Source organism: Myxine glutinosa, chromosome 11 (assembly GCF_964187855.1).
Source record: "Myxine glutinosa chromosome 11, kmMyxGlut1.1, whole genome shotgun sequence".
Classification (NCBI taxonomy): domain Eukaryota; kingdom Metazoa; phylum Chordata; class Myxini; order Myxiniformes; family Myxinidae; genus Myxine; species Myxine glutinosa.
The window spans coordinates 115,834,828-115,859,711 of NC_136271.1; the positions used below are offsets into that span (position 1 = coordinate 115,834,828).

At 43.9% G+C, this 24,884-nt stretch overlaps 1 long non-coding RNA gene across 1 annotated transcript in view; it reads right to left on the reverse strand.

The window, feature by feature from the left end:
* Window positions 1-12,878: 12,878 nt before the first annotated feature.
* LOC144888328 (uncharacterized) overlaps window positions 12,879-24,884 on the reverse strand; it is a 36,330-nt gene continuing 24,324 nt past the window's right edge. The window contains exon 2 of the long non-coding RNA XR_013620921.1: window positions 12,879-14,439. This is a non-coding gene — a long non-coding RNA (uncharacterized LOC144888328). The remainder of the gene's footprint in view (window positions 14,440-24,884) is intronic.

Genomic DNA, 24,884 nt, shown 5'->3' on the forward strand with positions numbered 1-24,884 from the left:
TGGTTTTTCAACACAATCATAAGTGCAAAAAGTGTTTTTTCCACACTAATACAAGTGCAAAAGTGGTTTCCTGCACCAACACAAGTGCGAAAAGTGGTTTTTCAACACTAACACAAGTGCGAAAAGTGGTTTTTCAACACTAACACATGTGCGAAAAGTGGTTTTTCAACACTAACACAAGTGCGAAAAGTGTTTTTTCCACACTAATACAAGTGCAAAAGTGGTTTCCTGCACCAACACAAGTGCGAAAAGTGGTTTTTCAACACTAACACAAGTGCGAAAAGTGGTTTTTCAACACTAACACGAGTGCGAAAAGTGGTTTTTCAACACTATCACAAGTGCAAAAAGTGTTTTTTCCACACTAATACAAGTGCAAAAGTGGTTTCCTGCACCAACACAAGTGCGAAAAGTGGTTTTCCAACACTAACACAAGTGCGAAAAGTGGTTTTTCAACACTAACACAAGTGCGAAAAGTGGTTTTTCAACACTATCACAAGTGCAAAAAGTGTTTTTGCCACACTAATACAAGTGCAAAAGTGGTTTCCTGCACCAACACAAGTGCGAAAAGTGGTTTTTCAACACTAACACAAGTGCGAAAAGTGGTTTTTCAACACTATCAGAAGTTCAAAAAGTGTTTTTTCCACACTAATACAAGTGCAAAAGTGGTTTCCTGCACCAACACAAGTGCGAAAAGTGTTTTTTCAACACTAACACAAGTGCGAAAAGTGGTTTTTCAACACTATCACAAGTGCAAAAAGTGTTTTTTCCACACTAATACAAGTGCAAAAGTGGTTTCCTGCACCAACACAAGTGCGAAAAGTGGTTTTTCAACACTAACACAAGTGCAAAAAGTGGTTTTTCAACACTAACACAAGTGTGAAAAGTGTTTTTTCCACACTAATACAAGTGCAAAAGTGGTTTCCTGCACCAACACAAGTGCAAAATGTGGTTTTCAACACTAACACAAGTGCGAAAAGTGGTTTTTCAACACTAACACAACTGCGAAAAGTGTTTTTTCCACACTAATACAAGTGCAAAAGTGGTTTCCTGCACCATCACAAGTGCGAAAAGTGGTTTTTCAACACTAACACAAGTGCGAAAAGTGGTTTTTCAACACTATCACAAGTGCAAAAAGTGTTTTTTCCACACTAATACAAGTGCAAAAGTGATTTCCTGCACCAACACAAGTGCGAAAAGTGGTTTTTCAACACTAACACAAGTGCGAAAAGTGGTTTTTCAACACTAACACAAGTGCGAAAAGTGGTTTTTCAACACTATCACAAGTTCAAAAAGTGTTTTTTCCACACTAATACAAGTGCAAAAGTGGTTTCCTGCACCAACACAAGTGCGAAAAGTGGTTTTTCAACACTAACACAAGTGCGAAAAGTGGTTTTTCAACACTATCACAAGTTGAGTTCTACACAGGTAGTAGGACTCCAAGGAATAGCAAAGTTATCCCATTCCATTTCGTCATAGTAGTCCATTCTCAAGTGAAGCAGAAAGCGTGTTTGAAAAAGCCTGTGTGGTCGGTGCCTTTTATAAGAAGGGCTGGGTGTGTGTCATTTCCTGTGGAAATTCCCTGGGCAAACCTGGGCGTGTCTTAACTGGAAATTATGTGATGGAAATTCCCTGAAAATGATGTAATGTATTACCTGGAAATGATGCAATGCTGAAGAGTTTATAAAGTGGGTGGGACTTAACAAAGTGGGTGGGGGCTTAGCAGAAGTGGGCGGAGCTTAGCAAAAGTGGGTGGGGGTTAGAAAAATGGGCGTGGCTTACCAAAAAGTGGGCGGGGCTTAACAAAAGGTGGGCGGGGCTTACCAAAAAGTGGGCAGAGCCGACCAAAAAGTGTGTGGCACAGGAGGTGCTCAGACAAGGACATTGAGGGAGGTTTATCATTTTATTTTATCTCAGTTAAAATATCTTGATAAAGAACCAAACTCAAACATATACAGTAGTGACCCCTAATTCCGAACGCCCCTCATCTCGAACTACTCCAATTCCGAACCTTAAATTCGAGAAAATTTTGTACCTAATTCCGAATGTATTTCTATAACCGAACCGCCAACATAGCGTTAGCGTCGTTCATATTGCCCGCCGCGAGCGTCGTTCATATTTCCCGCCACGAGCGTCGTTCATATTTCCCGCGCATCTTCGCGCAGCATCACCCACACCTGCTCCCGCATGCACAACCCGGAAGTCGCTTTGTTCCTTCAGTTCGTCGGTTGTACTAGTTCTGGCAGCATCTCTCGTGTGTTCGTCGCTAGTTTACCTCGTGTTTTCACCTTGATTTGTGCTTTTTTTCTTTGAAGATAACCCTTACCCATTCACCATGGCACCTAAGAAGAGCAGTGAAGGCAATAAGAATAAGAGGAAGGCGGTGAGAGCGACAATTGAGGTGAAGAAACAACTTATCGCTAAGCATGAGGGCGGTATGCGTGTGATGGATCTCGCTGCTATGTTCGAGATGCCGAAATCGACCGTGTGTACGATTTTGAAAAATAAGGAAGTGATTAAAGCAGCTGATGTGGCAAAAGGTGTTACGACTCTGACCCCTAGGAGATCGAAGTTTATGGAGGAGATGTAAAAGCTCCTCCTAGTTTGGATAAATGAGAAACAGTTGGTTGGTGCTGCCATCTCTGAGGGCATTATCTGTGAGAAAGCGAAGCTCCTGCACGGTGACCTTATAAAAGACTTGCCTGGAAGTAGTGCTGATGGTGATGAGTTTAAGGCTAGTAGGGGGTGGTTTGAAAAGCTTAAGAGAAGAAGTGAGATCCACAGTGTTGTTATGCATGGAGAGGCTGCTAGTTCGAATAAGGATGGAGCAGCAGACTTTGTGAATAAATTTAGTGCGTTTGTGAACACTGAGGGGTATGTGGCACAACAGGTGTTCAATTGTGATGAGACAGGCCTCTTCTGGAAAAAGATGCCAAGGAGGACCTACATAACGAAGGAAGAGAAGTCTGTACCAGGCCATACGCCAATGAAAGATAGGCTTACTCTCTTGTTGTGTGCTAATGCTAGTGGAGACTGCAAGATAAAGCCTTTGCTTGTGTACCACTCAGAGAATCCACGTGTGTTCAAAAAGAACAATGTGATTAAGAGCAAGCTTAATGTTATGTGGAGGGCAAACGTGAAAGCATGGGCTACCAGGCAGTTCTTCACAGAGTGGATTCATGAGGAGTTTGCCCCTTCTGTGAAGGCTTATCTTGAGGAGAAGAATCTACCCCTGAAGGCTCTTCTTGTGATGGACAATGCTCCTGCTCATCCTCCAGGCTTGGAAGAAGATTTGGAGGAAGAATACAGCTTCATCAAGGTGAAGTTCTTGCCCCCCAATACCACTCCTCTCATCCAGCCCATGGACCAGCAAGTCATCTCAAATTTCAAGAAGTTGTACACCAAGGCTATGCTCCAGAGATGCTTTGAGGTGACAAACGAGACTGAACTGATCCTCAGAGACTTTTGGAAGGATCATTATAATATCCTCCATTGCCTAAGAATCATTGACAAAGCATGGAGGGAAGTGTCTCTGAGGACAATGAACTCTGCCTGGAAGAAACTCTGGCCTGATTGTGTTGCAGGGAGAGATTTTGAAGGCTTTGAAGAACCTATTGTGCCTGCTATTGTAGCATTGGGTCAGTCCATGGGCTTGGAGGTAAGTGAAGAGGATGTGGAGGAGTTAGTGGAGGATCACAACAAGGAACTCACCACAGAAGAACTTCAGCACCTCCACAAGATGCAGCAAGAAGAAGTGGCAGTGGAAATTTCTTCAGAGGAGGAAGAGGGAGCTAGTGGTAACATTTCCAGTGCTGAAATTAAAGAACTGTGCTTTCATTGGTCTAAAACACAGGCCATTGTTGAAAAGTGGCACCCTAATAAAGCAGTGGTTAACAGGAGCATTAACTTGTTCAGTGACAATGTGATTGACCACTTCAGAAAAATTAAGAAAAGTCGCCAACACCGGCAACTTTGGAGAGGTGGTTCTCTAAAGAAAGCAAGCCTTGTGCGTCCCAACCCTCTACAAGTGGTGTTAAGAGACAAAGAGAGCAAACACCAGAAGCACAGTCATCTGATGTTAGCTTGGAAGGTGCCTCACCTTCCAAGCAATAAAACCCTCTCCCTCCTTCCTCCTCTCCAGCTTCCACATGCACCATCAGAACTCTCCACTAAGGTAAATGCAGTTATTTTCATGTTAGTACATTTATTTCTTGTTTTTATTATTATTATTATTTGATATTTAGGGCATTTACTCATCTTCTTTTACCTTGAATCATGTGTATTTGCAGTTGACAGTGTCTTGATAATGGGTTTTTGGGGTCCAGGAACGGATTAATTCACTTTCCATTATTTCTTATGAGGAAAATAGTTTCTAATTCCGAACTTTTCCCAATCCGAACTGCCACTGGAACGAATTAAATTCGGATTTAGAGGTCCCACTGTACTTTGTTAATATATTAGATGGTAAAGAGAGTTGTAGGAGAATTAAATTATTTCCCACGCAGAAACAAATATTTGTAGGATCGATGTTTGAGTGGTCTACTCGGGATCATTGATAGTAAGAGTGCCATAAGACCAAGGGGAAATCATTGTTTGAGTGGTCTAATGAACAACATTAAGGATAGGTGTCAAAAGGCTAAAAGGTTCGTAAAGAGGTGAGAGGAAAATTAACATGTAAGTGAATGGGTCGATGTTTGAGTGGGTCAAAGATAATCTGCCAGATGATATGTAGAAGAAGGATTATAGGTCTATAAGGGAAAACAAATATTTGTAGTGTTTGAGTGGTCTAATGAACAACATTAAGGATAGGTACTATAGACAAAAGCTTCATAAAGATTAGGGTGGGAGAAATAGAGGTGTTAATGGGCAATGAGGTTAAGAGGAAAATTAACATGTAAGTCAATGGGAAAATGAGAGTGTCCCAGAAGCAACATATATACACGACTGACGCTGCTAATAAAATACACCGCTCTAACGCATAACCACGAGTTTAAACTACATTTACAACAAATATGAAAACTATTTTCATATCACAATGTTAAATATAGAATATATAGAAGATAATGTTGAAAAAAAATGAGCCCTATCTTCCAATGGTAAACAATCCTTCAAAAAATTCCTGGATCCAGAATAATATCCTAAGCTTCACCAAAAACTAATCAATTCCTCCTTATCCCAAGGGCAATCATCCCACCAACTTTCATCCAAATCCGTTCAGAACTTTTCCAGATATCTTGTTCACAAACACACAAACACACACACACACACACACACACACACGGACACGATCGAATGCATTACTCCCTCGCGGGAGTAATTATTGTGTGCGTAAGTTCTCTTACAAGGAACTTCAAAGCAGGAGGCCATAAAGCCCATCAAGTTTCTGAAATGGATGCCAACCTCTGGCTTTTATACTGCTCTTCACCAAACTTCACCAAATGGTAGAGTTGGGTCACAAGCAAGAAGCCGATTGATTTTAGGTCAAAAGGTCAAAATAGGCCAAAGTTCACCAACTTTGTCCAATTTCTAAAATCCTCAATTTTCATCTGAGTTGAAATTTGAAGAGGATTTGCATATCTGGTCATTTAATTCAGCCACCAATTATTTTTAAGGTCAAATTTGTTTTAGGGATTTTACATGTTTTTGCTTCATGCACGTAACCAAGGTTTAAAAAAAATATTTCGGGAGCAATTGATGCAGCTGCCACTTGCCTATACACCGCCCAAATAAAAGGTATGCATCAGAACGTGTTACATGATCGGAACAAAATCACCTGAAGGGCGAGTACTCTGATAGTTTTTTTATATTTTAAAAAAAATATTTTGTACTCGTACCCGACTGCAAAGCCGCAATGAGCCGGCGAAGCCAAAGCCTCTTGCCACTATTTTACCCATCACTATGGCATCAGTAGGTTAGGTAGTTGGTAGTAGGTAGGTGTAGTAGGTACCGTACCTGGTAAGACTTGGTAAAAGAGAAGAGCAGACAGTCCTCCCCAATAACTACATACAATAGATGTCACAAGAAGCTTAAGGAAGTAACTATACGATGTGCTAGCTTAAGGCCTATTTTAAGAAATTTTAACTGGGCTTAACATACGTTTTCACAGTATGTGTGTAGTCTTCTAACTTCAGTCGCTGTCAGGACTGGTTCTCTCTGGGCACTGCGGCTTCCTCCACCAGAAGAAGTTCGCTTGCAGTAAGATCAGTGCCGACAGATCAGACGATAGCGCCGTTTCAATGGCAATGTGTGACTGTCTTTAATCAGACCATGTTGATGGCCTGATTGGCTGACCTAAGCTGATCGCTGATTGGTCAGCTCACAAAATTTCGCAAATTCAGACCTAAAATGACACCATTTGCATTCTGGATGAGATTAAAATTGATAAAATTTACTTCTTGATTAATTCGGTGAATTACGTCTCAACTTCGGATATTTCCGGCCATGAAAAAATATCCCCTACGGCCACGAGATTTCTAAAAAATAATTCTTCGTCAATTTTAGAGTATTTGACGCCATTTTCACCCTCCGGAACGCATAATAAGCTTTTTTGAAATAATTTTTGAAATGCTCGAATCTCATTGGTGACGTTGTTTGGTGACGATTTTCGTTGAAGATAACGCGGTTGGTCTTAAAGTATTTTAATTACACATTAGAGGTGCATCAGATTGTGAATCAAACAAAGACGGGTGAAACAAACTCCTTTTGAACTTTTTCTCAATTTTTAAATGCATACTTCCGCATCCGGACGATGGCGGCCTCCATTGAGTGATTTGGTTTTAGAATTATTTTTTCAAATGCTCGAATCTCATTGGTTCCAGTGTTTGGTGACGATTTTCGTTGAAGATAACCAGGCCCGTGCGGGCCGAGGTTGGTCTTAAAGTATTTTAATTACAGATTAGAGGTGCATAAGATTGTGAATCAAACAAAGACGGGTGAAACAAACTCCTATTGAACCTTTTTCAATTTGTTATGCATACTTCCGCATCCGCAAGATAGCGGCCTCCATTGAGCGATTTGGTGCGTCACAGCTTCGGAATTCTCAAGCTAAGGGATCTAGCATAATCTGGTTTTCAACATAATACGTACACGTTTATTCACAACACTGGCTTCACCGGCTATAACTCGGTCAAGGTCGGTTTCGAACCGCTGAACTCACACATAATGGAGTCTGGTATGAAATTCAACGTTTATAGAAACAATAACCTCAATTTACATGTTGGCCCATTGGGTAATATTCAGTGGATTAAAGCATATGTCACTTCATTCTTACCACTTTCAATGAGCTCTCATGTCTCCACACTCGGACCTGTAGATACTAGTACCGACTGCAAAGCCGCAATGAGCCGGCGAAGCCAAAGCCTCTTGCCACTATTTTACCCATCACCATGGCATCAGTAGGTTAGGTAGTTGGTAGTAGGTAGGTAGGTAGTTGGTAGTATGTAGGTGTAGTAGGTACCGTACCTGGTAAGACTTGGTAAAAGAGAAGAGCAGACAGTCCTCCCCAAAACGTGCATACAATAAATGTCACAAGAAGCTTAAGGAAGTAACTATACGATGTGCTAGCTTAAGGCCTATTTTAAGAAATTTTAACTGGGCTTAACATACGTTTTCACAGTATGTGTGTAGTCTTCTAACTTCAGTCACTGTCAGGGCTGGTTCTCTCCGGGCACTGCGGCTTCCTCCACCAGAAGAAGTTAGCTTGCAGTGATTAATTCGGTGAATTCCGTCTCAACTTCGGATATTTCCGGCCGTGAAAAACTATCCGTATTTCTAAACTAAATATGTAAACAGCTCATACCGTATTTCTGGCCGTGAAAAACTATCCCCGACGGCCACGAGATTTCTAAAAAATAATTCTTCGTCAATGTTAGAATATTTGATGCCGTTTTCACCCTCCAAAACGCGTAATAACCTTTAAAAAAATATTTTTTCAAATGCTCGAATCTCATTGGTTCTGGTGTTTGATGACGATTTTCGTTGAAGATAACGAGGTTGGTCTTAACGTATTTTAATTACAAATTAGAGGTTCATTAGATTGTGAATCAAAGAACGACGGGTGAAACAAACTCCTATTGAACTCTTTCGCAATTGTTTTATGCAAACTTCCGCATCTGGTCGATGGCGGCCACCATTGAGTGATTTCATTTTAGAAATATTTTTGCAAATGCTCGACTCTCATTGGGTCCGGTGTTTGGTGACACGTTTCGTTGAAGATAACCAGGCCCGTGTGGGCCGAAGTTGGTCTTAAAGTATTTTAATAATACATTGGAGGTGCATCAGATTTGAATCCAACAATGACGGGTGAAAGAAACTCCTAATGAACGTTTTAAATTTGTTATGCATACTTCCGCATCCGCAAGATGGCGGCCTCCACTGCGCTTCGGAATTCTCGAGCCAAGGCATAATCAGGTTTTCAACATAATACGTACGCGTTCATTGACAACACCGGCTTCGCCGGCTATTATTTACCAAGTAGACTCGGTTCCAATACTGAGTTTACCTCTCTCCGATTTTCTTCTCCACTGTTGTTGCTTCTCATTTGCTCACGGTTCTGAATTTCCCTTTTGTTGTGACAACTGCAGCTGAATGAGTTTCAAAAGGCCTTATGGCGTATGCCTTTTTGTGAAAAAAGTAGAGAATCGTGGAACAGCTAGAACACATAACATAACATAACTAGAAAGAGCAATCAGAGGTTGCCAACCCTCGCCAGGACGTGTTTTTAGTGTTTTTTAAGGCTTTTGTGTTAAAACAAATATGGCGGCCAAACACTTGACCGATGGCGGCCGAACCACGTGACTGATGACGTCATTATTTTTTTTTCTCCACCAATTTATCCTTAGATGACGCTCAAGAAATTTCATCTTGATAGGATGAAGTTTTGTACTTGTCGAATTATGACGTCATAATGGAGGTACCTATGACATCATTAACATATTTTATTCCGCATGGAGAGTTCTTTACAATGAGCCATGTCTCAATTTTTTATATTCAGCACTTTCGGAGATATAGAGGTGCAAAGTTTTTAGTGTTTTCCAAGATGGCGCCCGTAACAAGTGACCTATGACGTCATAATTATCATTCAAAAATTCTGCAGTTGGGGTTGCACCTATGGTGAAAATTTCCTGTCAATCCGACCAACTGTTGCAGAGAAAATCATATTTATTCTGTGCGGACAAACAGGCAAACAGACAAACAAATGGACTCAAATGCAATACCATCTCCTCAGGCGAGGGTAATAACTAAGCAACAGAAAGCAGTGAAACACACCAACAACAAGGTAGAGGGACAAGAAGCAGAACAATAGGTAGAGGGGAATAATTAATGCAAGGGGAAGGGGAGGAGGACACAGGGGATGAACAAGATTGATACGAGCTGAAATAGAGCAAGAAGAAGAGCAAACTCAAGATGAAAAATAAAATCGCACAAAACATGAAAGAGCGTGGAAGGAAGCCATCTTGAATCCCTGGAGGGAAGAATGAGAATGTACATAGAGGGTATTCACAGTGAGTCTGAATTTTGTAAGTCGGTTACTTGCAAACTGTGTGTGCCTTGCAGAAGTCTGCGGGGTACAGGGGATGGAAAGGGCAGAGGATGCAAGACCAGAAAGGAGGGCGTTGAAGACAGGCCACTGGACTGTCTGTGAAGTGGCAGTAGCAGGCCCAAACACAGGTTAATCGTGGAAGATTCCAATGATTTTGAGGGCCTTGGTCTCCATGGCTCGAATATGTGTAAGGCATGACGTCAGAGTGTCAGCCTAAAGGGGAGAGGGGAGCTGTACCCATTGAGTTGAGGATGAAGGCCTTGTATGTTATAAGAAGTTCAGATTTACCAAGGATTATTGCCCTCCGAAAGAAAAAAACCTGGAAGAGGGCAGCTTCATGATTTTAGAGATGAGAAAATGTTTTGAATTGCCTAAGTGTAGGGTAGAGACAGTCTCGTCTTCCACAGTCTCCTTCCTCGAATTTAATGGATAAAATAATGTGTGTGAATGGTTAGTGCTATGGCCTGGCCTTGGGTGACCTTGTTGAGATTTCATGGTAAACATTATCCAGGTCACCTAAAGGTGACACGCAAAGTTCTCCTGCTCATGACACGCAAAGCTCGCCCGCTCCAAATCTTATATGTGTGCTTAATAACTTCAGCACATTTGAAAGCAAAAGATGAAAAGAACGTCTTCTTCTTCTTCTTTTCAACACAAGAACCATGACAGAAACAGGCTCAATGCCAATCTTAACAAAAAGCATGATCACCTAAAGAGGGGTTAAATGAAAGCCCCATTTTTCACCCACAAAAATGACCAACTTTTTAACGTTTTGACCCATACTCTTCTTCTTCATAGACAACATGTGCTCCTCCCTTCCCTTTATAAAATGTATAGTTGCACCTCTGGATATGTGTACATATACGTTACAAACAATGGAAATGTATATACGAATCATATTTGGATTGCATGTGTTTTGTTGTCCCAGATTTAAAATCCCAATTGCCTGTAAAGTGTATGAATCATACATGACAACATTCATATTTTGCTTGGATTCTTTTCTCAGGATACTTATCCATTCAACGCAATATTCATTGAAGAATTTTTTTAAAGTTAACACGTTTCTTTCAAGCATTTGTGCTTTTTTAACTCTTAAATGCAGGCGTCAAAAATCCGACATAAACGCCTCGGAGGCCCAACTGATGTATTTGTGTAATGTTTTTTTTTTTTATAGATTTTTTTTCTTTCATATCCCTTTTCAATCCAAGTCGATGCTCATATTTGTGTATTTGCTCAGAAAATGTGAATCATTGATCCTATTAGTTGGAAAATCCCATACAAGTAATGAATCTTTTTGCTTTTTTTTTGCAATTTTTTTTTGTTATTGGTTTTTCAACTTTTTTTCCTCTAAAAATTTGAGGATTATGGAGGAGTATTTGCTCAAAAAATATGATTCACTAATCCTATTATTTAGAATGTATATGTCCACAACTGTCAAAAATCCTACACCTATGCAGCCATTGGGCCTCGGAGGCCCCACGAATGTATTCGTGTAACGTTTTTACATTTTCATATTTTTGTCACTGAATTATTTGTAACCAAGTTAAAGGAGCATATAATGAGGCTCATATCAAGAAAATAATGATATAACATAGTAGTACAACAACATTTATGTGGGGCCTCGAAGGCCCCAGGCCTGCATTCGTGTCGGATTTTCGGGTTATAAGTGAAGAATGAAGATTTTCCCACGAGCCTGAATGAATTATTTTTTTATGTCACTGAATTTTGTGTAACAACATGAAAGTCGGTGAAAATGAGGCTCAACCCCCCCCCCCCCCCCCCCCCAAAATGTTAAAAAAATAAAAAATTGTACAGCATAGTTTTTGCAACAACAACAAAAAAAACTTGTGGGCCTCCGAGGCCCAATCACTGCATCCAAGGGTTAAAAACAATGTGTGCAGTCTTATTACCATTCACTTCAAAGTTAATTCAAAACCCAAATCCACTTCAAAACTCCCTCACTCCCTTCAGTCCCACTCCTCCCTCCAGGTCTTTAAAACAGCTGTTCACCACCATCTCTTATCTTCCCCCATCCAAAACCTTGATCTTTTCTACCCCCGCTAATTCACCCCAGATCCACCTTGTTTGAAATTCCAACTTCTTTCCTGGAAGTCCTGGCAGTGTCCATATGTGTTATACCTCTCCCACCCCCCCCCCCCCTTCCCATGCCCCCTCCCAAAGCCCTCGCCCTCTCTCAGATCTCTTGATGTCTCCATGTCTCTCGGTCCCTGCTCTCAAATGTTGTGTTTGTGTCCTTCCCCCTCTCTCCCCATCTTGTCTACCGCTCCCGATGTTATATGTTTTATGTGTCGGTTTGTCTTTCTGTGTGATTAATGTTCGCTCTTTCACGAGCCTCGATCTTGTATACAAAAAAAAAAAAAAAAAAAAAAAACATTCTTCCTTCACATTGGATTTAGTGTTGGGCTAGCGGCTGGGGTGCCAGCTTAGGATCCGAGGATCCTGGGTTCGAATCCCGGTCGATTGCTGAATTAACGCCAGGGGGGTTGACTCAGCCTGTCATCCTTCGGAGGTCGGCTAATTGAGTACCAGTTCACTGGTAATTCCCTGTTTGTCGTAAAAAAAAAACAAGGCGACAAAAAGGGTTGGTGGCAGGAAGGGCATCCGGCCGTAAAACATTGCTTCAAAAAGGGGACCAACAAAAACAACAACAACCACGGTGCCCGAAAAAGGCCAACCCCCGCTTTGCGGGGAAAAATGGCCTCTAAAGGTGGTTTTTTTCTTCACATTGGGTTTAGGCCATATGGACCAACATACCTGTGCCTTATCCACACGAAGATATCCTATCACTACTTGTCTTGTATGTACTCATCATCATCAATGTACCATATTATTTATGGAGCGTCGGATTTGCCAAAGCAGTCTCCTGGCAAGGGTTATGCTGCGTGGTTTACCATTGCCTTCCCAGCAACTACGTTTGTTCAGGTTTCCAGTGACAAGTCGCTGACTTTGTGAAAGACAACATGGGATATTTCATCTCCACCAACATTCTTCAAGACTGCAGCCCATCGCCATCTCATGAACTCTGAAATTTTAAGCTTTTCTATATGACCCTCAGCGATTCTACACTCCCCAATCCTCTTTCTTTTCCTTTATTATTTTACTTACTGTGGTACATCTGCGGTTTATTGTACACCTGTTTCAGTCTCATTCAGCTCTCCTAAAAGCCAATCTCGACTCCTGTAGAAAAACAACAACATTAGTATCCCCGATGATTCCATACAAGGCAACACATCAATAAGTGTTTCATTCCTTTAAACACACAATGTGAGGAGCCCTGCAGTTTTAACACATGTATTGTTTAAGATAACTCAAGCACGAGTCAAAATATATCATCAAGTTTATTATATATCCAATATTCAACAGGAAACATTTTATATAAAGAGAAGGCGTTTGTCTCCCGAGAAGGGAGAAGTGCTGAAGTTCTGATTGGCTAGAGCTAGAACCCTACTTAAACAATTGACAATGTGTCCAACCCCAAACTGTATCTCATACAATGCCACTCAACATGTCCGAATGCGAAAAGAAAATCTTGTATAAATTTATCAAAACATTTTTTGATTTCTCCAGATATGGCGAAACAAACATTTATTTTAAGATCCTCGATTCTGCTGTACTGAAAGAAAGTGCGACATATTTAAATGTAGTAGCCCACATCTTGCATCAGCCTCACTACTATTACTTCCACTTCCACTACCACTACTTATTGTCGGGTCGGCCAGGGGAGGTTCTCACAAACCAGCTGCCGGGCCTGATGTTCAACTGAAGGTCGCAAGAATTTGCAGTTTATTCAGGGTTCCGGCACAAACGTGCTTCCTCTTCACGAAAGACAACGTTGGATCCAACGTCCACCAACTAATCCAAGCAGATGGGCCGCCCAGCTTAACATCCATCCGACGGACATCACACTTTGTGATGCAACACCCCGCTTGCAAGGCATTAATCCGACAGGCACCGATCCGATAGTCTGGCCTGGAATAAAAACCAGACTAGACAGCTAAACGGTAAGTGCACCACCTCTGCACCATCCTGTGGGACCTTACATCAGCCTCAGGAAGGCTGGAAATATGCGGGGGATTGGGGAAGGAATGAGAGGGGAAAAGATGAGAAAACATGAGAAACATCAAGCTTAGCGTGGCCTGGACAAGATTGAAAAATGATTGATGTGCCAAAATGAATTTGAAAACGATTCATGGCTTGGCTTGTGCAGATGTGAAAGACGACAATGGTTTGCTATCAAACTCCATCGAGGTCCTACTGTTGGTATCGCCACACACCCAGAATTCCATCCCACTGCACACAAAAAGAAAGGCATACACATGACATCTCACTGTGAGCGTACACACAGCACACAACACCCTTAATCCAAAACACGTTCCATACAACCATAAAAATTACAGAAATGGAAATAATTATGGAAACACGCAAGCGATACACATTACGGGAGTCACAAACAACAAATGATTATCACATCGTATTATTGGTACAATAGATCATTAGAGGAATGAAAAAAGAAAAGGGAAGACTTTGTACAATGTAGTTCGTATTTTGTATGCGAGCATTTGGCTTTACACAACATTACACCTCGTTTTCACATTGCCATATAGGAAAGCAAAGCACAGCTGTGGAACGTTCAACCAAGTTGCTTTGCAGTCATGTGACTAAAACAATCACATACAGCCTCAATTCAATAATGGTCACATCTGGACTTTGCCCAAGCCATTGTTGCGAGTACAGTATTGCTTTAGGGTATTTATTGTAAGGTTATCTCACCACACTTTTGGCATTGTCTTGTTGGAAGGTGGAACCACATCTGATGAGTAAAGGGCATGATGGATGTACTGATCCTCCACCATGGTTCATGTCGATGGGACCCGTTCTCTCTAGCGAACAAACTGTCGTAGGTCATTGGCAAACAATATGGACTTTGGAATGATTTTTTTCTTTTGTAACTTTGGAATGGAAGTTTTACTCCAGGTCACAGACCATCCTGACCTGAATGCATGTCACTATAACTTCATAGACGCTGGATCCAAATTCTGGAATGCTCTTACAAGCACAATCAGATGTAAAGCATCTGCAGAGTAGCCTAATTGTGTTAATAAATAATCCTAAATTATTTATCTTCTTCATCACACATATACTCGTGTGTGTGTGTGTGTGTGTGTGTGTGTGTGTGTGTGTGTGTGTGTGTGTGTGTGTGTGTGTGTGTGTGTGTGTGTGTGTGTGTGTGTGTGTATATATATATTTACAGTCACGTGAAAAAGTAAGTACACCCCATGTAAAGTTTTGACGTTTTCAACATATTTCAACATACAGCTTTTGATCTTCATTTCAACAATATTGACAGATAAAGGTGATATAATATAACAAATATCATGAAACATTTACATTTTGTAGTCCATTGTATAATTTAAACAAACAAATGCAAATTTCGCATGTGGAAAAAGTAAGTACTGTATATATATATATATATATATATATATATATATATATATATATATATATATATATATATATATATATATATATATATATATATATATATATATATATATACATATATATATATACATATATATATATATATATATATATATATATATATATATATATATATATATATACATATATATATACATATATATATATATATATTGTTACTGATCGCGGTTAAGATGTTATATTGACCGAGCGGTGGTGTATTACCGCGACCTAACACTAACAGTTCCCCCGATTCTTCCCCAACTCACCCGATTCACCCCAAACTTTGGCCGTATCGCACCGCAGCTGCCCAATCTGGAAAAGACTAAAACGACGAATGCAAAGAGGAAGACGAAGGCAAAGAAAGGTTTGGAAATACTACTAAATTTATTTACTATTTACACACATAAGCAAAAAGAAAGCAGTCACGTTTATTTACAACACATAAGACGCAGGTGACACAGTGCAAATACTAGCTTACCTACAGTCTTAATTAACCCCGGGACAGAACAAACAAAAGACAGACTCACACGGGGAATGATGACAGGAGTTGGCTGGAAGGAGAGGATGGCTTGGAGCTGTATTGTGCAGCACGATCGGCGCGTTTAGCAGCCGCCGTTCCTTCGCGGCCCTGCTCAAAACCGCCGTCCAGGCCCCAAGTGGCTGTTGGGTGTTATTGCTGCTGTGGCCGCCGATGCTTTTCCAGGATTACAACAGGCTTTGTGCTTTCTGGGATGTCCTCTCCTTGGATGTTCTCTATGTTCTCTTGGTCCAATCACTCCTCACCACCGACAACTCAATGCAACCAACGCAACCACTGACCACCACAACGCAACCACTGACGACCAAAACCACACAACTCAGCTCTGCTTATTGGACCCTCTCTCTTCTCAACGGCTTGGGCTCCCTTTTGTCTGCCGGTAAAAGCTCATCTCTCAAAGCTTGTCTCAGCTTCTCTTTTGGGAGCGTCGCGCTGCGGATTTTAGCTGCGGTCACGCCTGCTCATTCCCTCCTCTCAGCGCCTCTCTTTCTTCTTCAAAGCTCGACTCCTTGGGGAGCGTCGCGCTGTGGGTTATATAGGCCCCGCCCCTCAACCTTTTCGAACCTCCCCGATCGCTCTTCCTCCGCCCTCTCTAGCCAAACCCCTGGCTCATGGTTGGTCGAGTGGGGCTGGCTCACTCCTCCCCTCTATGACGAGGTGGAGACACGCCTTTCTTCTCCGACCCTGCCTCGTGGTCAATGGCGGTTATTGGAGGGGAGGTAATTGCCAAACGACGAAAAGGGGGAATGGAGGTTTTGGGAATGGGAATGAAGGGAATCTATCTCTTTCACTTGGTGCAATGGAGTACTTCTATTAATGGGAGACACAGCCTTACCCTAAAACACAGAATAAGATATAACTATTGAACAGGGGTATTCTATGATTGGCTGTGGTGTGGATGCTTTATGGACTAATTATGGGATGCCCCTTTGACCTTTACACAGCTCCGGAGGCAGGAGGCGCAGAATAACAATAATAATAATAATAAAGCACACAATCAAATATATATATATATATATACAGTCCTCATATCCTCAACACTGCACCCTCCTCCTCTTAGGCACGTCCCGGGCCTACAACTTTTATTTAGTGTGACACGTAGGTGTAGTTCCCTCTACTTTTAACCTGACCCTGAGTGCGACAGTTTTAAAACATAAATAAATGTGTCCCGCTGCTCCATTGCACCCTGCCTAACAGACTTACGCCCACAGTGAACCGAATTGCGGAATTGTCTTCAAACTATACACCGACGGTGGGGAGCATTATTTACAATGACGCTATTTTTATTTACAAGACTAACCCAGGACCTGTAATTGTTCTTTCTGGGGGGGAGACAGTCTGCTCTGCATCAATGCACCATTAAAGCACCCAAAAACGCACCAATACACACCCAAGCACCAATCGGTGCAGTCATCACTGTTCAAGAATAAAAAATAAATCAACAACCCCTAACCCTGTAGGTGATCTCTTGCTCTTCGGCTCCCTCTGCTGGTTATTATTATTTGTTCTTCCAGATGTTGTCTTTCTTTCATTTTCTTACTGGCGGCCTATTTGCAATAAAGCTTGCCCAAACGTGTCCATTTTATTTATTTTATTTATGGCCCACAGGGCCGACTACGTGTGGATCACCTGTGGGGCATCGGTGCCCTGTGGCCAAGGTCCGCCAGCAAGATGTCGGGCCCTCATGGCCGGTTCCAGCAGAGGGGCCATGCCCCAACCCATGGGGTCCATAAGTGGTGCTCGGCCACAGACATGTGGTCCATAATGTGGTGCATCGATGCAGACAGCTGGTTCTGAGAGTGCCGGGCGCACAATGGCCGACTCACGCACGCTCCCCTTGGTGCCCAATGGCGCACAGGTCATGTGGGAGACAAAAGGGGGACAAGAGAAATGAGCGAGGGGTAAGGTCACAAGGGTACACGTCAATAAGGCAATGCAAGGCGAAATGCGTACGGAGAGCGAAGTGAGAAAGCTCGTCCCTACCGTATGTCACCCCCCTGTCACCTACACTACCCTTGCCCTTACCCCATATGTACAAAATCTACACATTTACAAATTCGTCGCTAATGTCTCGTCTCCCCATATTTCTCCAATACCAAATTCGTCACCACAATCCCTCTAACCAAAATTTGCCATCACCCAATTCATCATCAATCCTCATAAGGAGGAAGAGATGGAACAACAAAGCACAATGTCACACCCACGTCATGATGCGTCTCACAATCCAAACATTTGCATCATAAAAAAATAATCAAAACATGGCATGGTGTGGAGTACCTGTCACCTCAGGTGAATGGATGCAGATGGTGCGAGGAGATCCTTCATCCTAACTATCCTCTAAATGATTTTAACACACTTTACACTACCCGGGTCTTTCCCTGCCAATCCATTGGCCAACTTACACTATGGGTTCTAAAAACCAATTCCCATTGACCAAACTGTGGTGCTTCTCAATTTGGGGTCTCACTCCCCCGATTCATCTCCCGGTGCCCTCGCACAATTTCTGGGCTGTGACGTGTAGCTCTCCCAGCAGGTCTACCCACCTGCACACCTCCACCACTGCAGTTGCCACCCGAGCTTACCTAGCTCCTCACCCTAACCTAACTAACTGGGGAAAGCCCCTCCTGGCTCTGTCACCCCACTCGGTGCCCTCTGGCACTGGGCTACCCGGGTCCGTCCTCCGGATCCTCGGGCCCCATCCACAACAACTACTACCGGCTCCCAGAGCCCACCTGCGGCCTCACCTGGCCGACATCCTCACAGTGGTGGAGCGCCCAACCAACTACACACACTAACAGGCTACACACCCAGCCATTTCCACAACACTAATGCACCCATCCAAAGACCATTCTTTCACCCACACCACAGATGCCAATATCCAACCACAATTTACCTATACCCTCTACCTAACACTTACACTACCCGCCCCGGGTATCCGTGATGGGGGTCCACTCTTCCCCCATTCACACCTTCGCACCATCCACTCCACTCCACAATTTCCACCATACTCACTCCACGACCATCCATTCCAATACTCCATTTATTCCACACTACCATTTATTCCACACAGCCACATACACCTGTTGTTGCACACCTGTGCAATCACCTGGTGCCACCTGCACCCTCCTCCTCTTCCTGGACCATTGGGTCAGCACAATACACAATCACCTTCACTCACTCATACACTGCTCCACACACCTGTTCAGTTGCACACCTGTGCAATCACACCTGTTCAATCCTCAAACACACGGCATCATCTCAGCTAACTACTCCCCTCTGAAACTTGCGCTTCCCAGTCGTCCCTTTAAACTATTGCGCTCCCACGTCATTATCATCCACGCTAATCTACCGGCGTCCCCACTACAGGTATCCTTGTCACTAACTAACCTTAACGTCACCTAATGTCATCTTCTAGGTCCCTACACACAATATCCTAACCCACCCGGGCTAGTTTTCACTGCCATCAACCCCATAACTAGTGCTCCTTTGCCCCCCTCTGTGAGGGATGGTGGATTGCCCATCCCACCACATCGGGGATGTCCTACTATCAATTTCGCTCGTCCAAATTCAACAAATCAAAAATTTTCCAATTACTGCCAATTCTATTCACTTTTCTAAATTTCGTATCAAATCACTATCACTATCACTATCACCATCATCACAGTCCGCTATATCATAGCCTCGGTGCGTCGTGACATCATTAAACTCGGTTCGTAAGGCCGAGCAATGAATTCGGGTGGTTTGGTCACCTGCAGGTTGAATCCGTCCGGCTTTCGGTTCAAGGGAGGTGGTTTGGTTGGACCGAGGTTCCACGCACCATCTCGGCGCGGCACCTTGCGGTCCCGTGCCCGATGGCTCAATCTCCCCCGGTCGGAACCCCGTCCCCACGAGGGGGCACCGTTCCGCTTCCTCCCACTCGCCCTTGAACCGGACCGGTCGCCTGGCCCGACAAGGCCCGGACTCGACCGTGCGGGGCGGGGCCAAGCCCGAATCGGCAACGACGCTTCGAAGAGAAGCGACGCGGCATCGATCCGCGCCGGGCCTCGCACCCAACAAAGCACACCGCGCCCCGAGTGCTCGCATCGGCTATCCGTCGCCCTAACCGCTAACCCGGTTACCGTCGATGCTTCACTTGCATGCTCACACGCATACGCTACCCCTTTCACCCTCACAAAACCTGGCGTTCCAACGCCGTCCGTACATTCCACCAACGCTCTCCCTGTTACACACCACACCTCTCGCGCACACCTCGGTCCACACCTCTCCTCCGTTACGTCCTCCGTAACACTCACCATGGGCGTGCACTCTTGCATCCACCCACTAACGCGCTCACATGGGCTCTCCCACACCCGCGCTACCACTAACTCAGGTGTGCTTCCTCGCACACCCCCGACCATTCCAAGCGTGCATTCTCGCACCCGCTCCACCACCAACTCACTCCTCGTGTCACACTCCGTACACCCCGACGTGCATTCTCGCTCGCACTCGGTTTCACTCCCACACTTTAGAACACACCCACTCGCCGACGCACACTTTTTCCTCACACGCGTGCCATTTCCACTCACACGGGACCCTTTACCATCGCCCGGGTGCCATATCGATCCCAAGCGCGCGAAAATTCTTTTGTCGCTAAACATCCTTTTACAAAATCTCCCCGCACAATACACAGCACGTCTCACCTTCGGGGCTCTTCTTCCTCCCTGCACCAAAACCTGCAAACTCTTTATTTGGTTAGTGCGTACATCATCATGATTTGAGCAGGGACTTTGCACATTTTCCATTTCTCCCTGCAATTCCCGGGCTACCTCCGTCATCTCTTCAATTTTAATTCCCAGCACTGCTTTGTCTTTGTTCCCCTCGACGACCGCTGGCTTTAATAAAATTCCCTCTACCTCATCGGTCGCCGGCTTTTCCAAACCCCGTGTCGCGATTTCTACCCCCGTCATTGTACCCGCGCTTTCCTCTGCTTCGCTCAACCAGCACTTCTCGACCCGCGTTACCTCCTCATGCACCCCTGGGACCCTCTCGCCCACCATGCGATCCATGGTCTCCCCACATTTTTGCATGCGGTCACCCATTCTGTTGGTTATTGCTTCAATTTGGTTTCCCAATCGCTCACTGTTAGCCCTCCTTTCGTCCCTCATTGCCCCCAATTGCTCACTCTGAGCCTCCATCCGGTTCCCCATTTGTCCTATTTGGCCCCCTATCCTGTTTTCCATCCCTTTGAAATTATCGTCTGTTTTTACCATAAAGGCCATCATCTGTTTCATAAACAGGTCCAAATTCATTGGCATCTCTGGCTCGGCTGCCGCGACCACGGGCGCGGCTAAATTTGGTGCCGCTACACCCACGTGCGCGAGGACGCCATTTTGTGCATCTGATACTCCCTCAACCACATCCTCCATATACATTTCCCCGAGGTCCTGGGTCGATTCCACCCTGTCTATCTCTAGCTCACCCACCGGCATCCGATCGCCTTGACCAGCCATGGCGCGATTTCAAAATTCGGGTTTTTCTTTAAAACAAAACAAATTTCGGCAGCTTGTAATTTTGAGCGCGTTAAGCGCGCTTCGGGTCCGTATCTCACTCCCAGACACCAATTGTTACTGATCGCGGTTAAGATGTTATATTGACCGAGCGGTGGTGTATTACCGCGACCTAACACTAACAGTTCCCCCGATTCTTCCCCAACTCACCCGATTCACCCCAAACTTTGGCCGTATCGCACCGCAGCTGCCCAATCTGGAAAAGACTAAAACGACGAATGCAAAGAGGAAGACGAAGGCAAAGAAAGGTTTGGAAATACTACTAAATTTATTTACTATTTACACACATAAGCAAAAAGAAAGCAGTCACGTTTATTTACAACACATAAGACGCAGGTGACACAGTGCAAATACTAGCTTACCTACAGTCTTAATTAACCCCGGGACAGAACAAACAAAAGACAGACTCACACAGGGAATGATGACAGGAGTTGGCTGGAAGGAGAGGATGGCTTGGAGCTGTATTGTGCAGCATGATCGGCGCGTTTAGCAGCCGCCGTTCCTTCGCGGCCCTGCTCAAAACCGCCGTCCAGGCCCCAAGCGGCTGTTGGGTGTTGTTGCTGCTGTGGCCGCCGCTGCTTTTCCAGGATTACAACAGGCTTTGTGCTTTCTGGGATGTCCTCTCCTTGGATGTTCTCTATGTTCTCTTGGTCCAATCACTCCTCACCACCGACAACTCAACGCAACCAACGCAACCACTGACCACCACAACGCAACCACTGATGACCAAAACCACACAACTCAGCTCTGCTTATTGGACCCTCTCTCTTCTCAACGGCTTGGGCTCCCTTTTGTCTGCCGGTAAAAGCTCATCTCTCAAAGCTTGTCTCAGCTTCTCTTTTGGGAGCGTCGCGCTGCGGATTTTAGCTGCGGTCATGCCTGCTCATTCCCTCCTCTCATCGCCTCTCTTTCTTCTTCAAAGCTCGACTCCTTGGGGAGCGTCGCGTTGTGGGTTATATAGGCCCCGCCCCTCAACCTTTTCGAACCTCCCCGATCGCTCTTCCTCCGCCCTCTCTAGCCAAACCCCTGGCTCATGGTTGGTCGAGTGGGGCTGGCTCACTCCTCCCCTCTATGACGAGGTGGAGACACGCCTTTCTTCTCCGACCCTGCCTCGTGGTCAATGGCGGTTATTGGAGGGGAGGTAATTGCCAAACGACGAAAAGGGGGAATGGAGGTTTTGGGAATGGGAATGAAGGGAATCTATCTCTTTCACTTGGTGCAATGGAGTACTTCTATTAATGGGAGACACAGCCTTACCCTAAAACACAGAATAAGATATAACTATTGAACAGGGGTATTCTATGATTGGCTGTGGTGTGGATGCTTTATGGACTAATTATGGGATGCCCCTTTGACCTTTACACAGCTCCGGAGGCAGGAGGCGCAGAATAACAATAATAATAATAATAAAGCACACAATCAAAAATATATATATATACAGTCCTCATATCCGCAACAATATATATATATATATATATATATATATATATATATATATATATATATATATATATATATATATATGTAGGGCATGAGCCCCTCCCCCTTGATGTTGTCTTCACATTTGACCAAGTATAACCAATTATATGTTGGGTTTGATTGTTTACTGTATCCTTTTAATCCTTATATTCTTTTCATGTTCTCTGAAAGCTGGCTGTACTCTTAAAGTAAGTTAAATGCTTTACAAACCTTTACCCTGTGTTTGCACAATCCCCTGTTCCCCATACTTCGGCCTTGGTTGCACTTTGCTCTCAGTCTGGCCTCTGCCAATTTCCTGTATGTTAGCTCATGTATGACTGTTCACTCCCTACATATACACAAAGAATTAAGTTAAGCACCCCCCCCCCGTTTTTTTACAACCTCGCACATTACAAGTTTGTTGTCGTCAAAACAGTGTAATATACCCATGATATTGCTATATTTTCTGGAGAAGTGATATTATGGTCACATAAAAACATAACAATCATGCCGTTTTCAATATTTTATTCTGAATAATTTAAGGTGAAATTTTTTGGGAATTTTAGGCATATTTTCACCTCAATTTAAGTATGGAGCTATAGGTCCATCACGGACAGTGTGGATGACGTTTATGTTTTCTAACGTACAGTCATTGTTCTGAGATGACCTCTAGCGATCTTTGCGTCAATAACGTGTGTAGGACCCACGTGATCGGATCACTGACTCAACCAATCACTTTTTTTCACTTTGATCACTCAATTTCATCAATGGATAATTGCTAATGTCATACCAATCATTATTTGATCTCACATACCTTAGAATATATGCCAATGTATACATATACACAAAGAATATATATTAGGGGGTGCTTACCTTAATTCGTTGTGTAGGGGTGCTTAACTTAATTCTTTGTGTATACTTTGCCACCAAAGGACTTTTCGTTACATTACTTTGTTGTTTGAAAATGCCTTTGAAGCATTATATACTTTATGTGATTTCATGCCTTGTAATGGCTTGATCTCTTTACCTGTTACAATCCAGAGTTTGTTCCCATTCTGTGGCCACGGTTCAACTGCATTGTTGCTATACTCCTCCATATCTTAACATCCGTCTTGATGACAGCTTCACTCCTTATCTCCTTCTTTCCCTTCAAACCTCAATGATTTCCCTTCAAGCTTCAATGATTATGATATTGGCCCTTGTCTGGCCTCGGACTGCCTTAAACTAATTGAACAACAGGGACTTAGGTAGGGGCCATGTGAGTCCACCCTTTGTCTCCTGTCCTGATGTTAAACCACACCCCTATCTTTCATATATATATTGAAGCCCTGATCAATGTCTTTCAGAGAATCTTGTTGTAGTGTTGGTCATTTTTGTGAGCTTCATGCGACATTCTGTTTTCCGCAAGCTTGTGTAAACGAGTTCTAATAAATATATCCGTTGCTCCTTCTCTGAGTCCTCTGAGTCCCAAGTTCTAAGTCCCATTCCGACATATGGTGGCAGCGGTGGGATCAGTCTGTGCAGTCCGGGACGCGGTCCCAGGCAAGTGAGTGGTGAGACCAGCTGGCAATTGATCCGGGTCAGGTGAGCTGTGGTTTTCTTTTGTTTTTTCCTTTATAGCCTGGGGGTCAGTCCAAATTGTAACCCACTCTCTTGCTCGGGTGCCGTTTGTTCCGTTTCCTGCTCAGACCTGAACCACGAACCCAAATTTAAATACGGACCGCTTGGGTCCCGGAGCAACTGACTGTTTATGGACTCGTCAGGGTAACGTTACGTAAGGGGAAGTGCCCCACGTTGGGCGCCCGAGGGTAAGGGATAATAGATCTCTGGGTTGTGAGGGTAAGGATAAGGGCGGCGTCCCAATCCGAGGCCTACCCAGGAGACATTGGAATCCTAAAGTAAGGTTAGAAGTATTATAAGGGCGTAGGACGCCAGGAAAGTAAGGAACGGTTAGGTTAGACAGCTGTGTAGGCGGGCGAGCCTCTCAGGAGTTAGGTGGATGGCCGTACCTCACGCAGGCGGGCGAACCTCGCGGGTACAAGGCTACGTCGGTAAACTAAATTTTTCTAGGATGGGTAATAAGACTGTAAAGGCAGGTGAACCTCTTAGAAATACCCCAGCATATTTCATGTTTGGGAGGCATGGCTATGACGCTGCGAGACCAGGGAAGTCATGGGCTGCGCTGACTAAGGATCTAGGTGAACCGTGGCCCGAAGGAGGGTCTTTTGCGCTGGAAAAATTGGACGCGTTGTATGAGGCATTAGAAAAGTTAGAACAGGACACGAAACACTTCCCGCCT